A 2,046-nucleotide genomic window follows, 5' to 3' on the forward strand; every position below is an offset into this window, starting at 1 on the left:
ATTTGAGAATAAAAATACACAAACACATGGACTCACATGGTTCAACATTCAGCTTCCCAACAGAACATCCTATAGGAAAAATTATTGCCCAGTGGTTGCTTTTCCTAAGCTCAGGAGACTTAGATGAGATCCTCACATATCTCTCATTTTAGAATCAACAGCATTTCAGATGTTTCTCCTAAAATTCCTTAAGATAAATAGAAGTAGACACAAATGAGACATGAGAAACATTTGAGAAAAAAAGAGAAAATAATCAAAACTGAGATTGTGGTGAAAGAAACCTGGAATATATCTTTATTGTCTTGCTGCAATCTCTATCAAGACTCCATTATAGGAATATTTTATTGCTCCGTGCAGAGCCGATCCTCCCTATGCGCAAAATACACAAGCTGCGTAGGGCCCCCGAAACACCAGGGGCCCCCTTGCTCTCAAAAATTATTTAATTTTAGTTTCATTTTTGAATTTGGCCAGAGGTTCTGTAAACATGAATGATAATTTCTTTTAATGCGGTGCGCTGTCGCCCTTTCTACGTCAAAATCAGTCAAATCATGTAATGTGAATGTCGAACAGTCTCTTGCTCGAGACTAAAAAACGATTTGAAAGTGTACCGAGCCACGGAAAAGACACTGTTTCTCAAGCGCTTTTCGTGAGCACGATTCGAGACTGAGTGAAACACCGACAAATGCATTTCATTCATTCGCTCTTAACTACTCATACCCCACTCCACCGCACCCCCCTTTTTTATTGCAATGGGGGTTTTACCTTTAATGGTCAGGACAGTTAGAGTAGAGACAGAAAACAATTGGACATGTGAGAATTGAATGGGAGCAGAAAAGTACCTTTTGCTGGGATTTAAACTCATGCTGTCTGAGGTGAAGTTGTGCCTTCACATCGATGTGCTGCTCACAAGGCTATGGCTCTGACAGAGGTTACTCTATGCTCAGGAGACTAAGAGGTGATTCTCTTATATGTCTCATTGAGATCAGCTTTGTCTTAAGATGTCTTCAGTTTTCTTTTAGGAGAAACATTAAAGTTTTACTAATATTGTAAATACTAAAACTATCATTTAAATAGCATTAAACCTTTCAGAATATCAAGGGTTACTAGTTTAAATGTTTAAATTTATCTTCAATGTCCAGCATTGTATATACACCACATTTTCCAAAAGGACTTACAAGTGCAAGATGTTTAGTATAAGAGCAATACCTTTTTTTTAACAAATGTAACACTAGTGTACCAATGTTTTGTTTTTGTATTTTGCTTTGTTTAGCATTACAATTTTGTCTTGTACAGCCCATTTTTGCATGTATGTAAATATAGGTTATGGTTTATTCTGTTAAATCCTTGTGCAATAAAACACTGTCTACATAAAACAACTTCACATATGAAAATGCATGTATTGTCTTTGATTGAAATGGTGTGGATAAATGACATTGAAGCTAACCAGAGGGAAGGAAAAAAAAAAATCTCTTTAACATTTCAAATATTTCTCCTAGACAGGAATGAGGTTACTTTAAGATTGAATTGAAACTTTTGCTTGAGTCTCCTGTTTCTCAAACTTGTCTCCTGAGACAAAAACTCTAACACTCTCACAGTGGTTTTTAAAGCTTTAGAAGAGATCTCAACAAATCACATACTGTGCTCAGATTTTTCTCCTAATCTAAAGACTCTGGTGGTCTCCTATTTCTCTCCTCCAATGTTTCAAACAAGATCTCAACAACATCACACACTGTGCTCAGATTTTTCTCTTTAGCTAGAGATGCTGTATCTCTTACATGTGTCTCCTCAAATGTTTAGATGAGATCTCAACAAAATCACACATTGTGCTTAGATTTTTCTCCTTAGCTAGAGACTATTGGATCTCTCACATTTGTCTCCTCTAAATTTCAGAAGTGATCTCAATAACTTTACAAAGTGTGCACCAAGTCAAATGCCTCAATATGAGCTCAAACATTTCTACCATATAATAATCAAATTAGTCAATTAATAATCAAGACTGAGTCATAAGCCATTTACAGGTGCATCTCAATAAATTAGAATGTCGTG

This window comes from Sinocyclocheilus grahami, unplaced genomic scaffold, assembly GCF_001515645.1.
Source record: "Sinocyclocheilus grahami isolate Dianchi unplaced genomic scaffold, SAMN03320097.WGS_v1.1 scaffold557.1, whole genome shotgun sequence".
NCBI classification, from domain to species: Eukaryota; Metazoa; Chordata; class Actinopteri; order Cypriniformes; family Cyprinidae; genus Sinocyclocheilus; species Sinocyclocheilus grahami.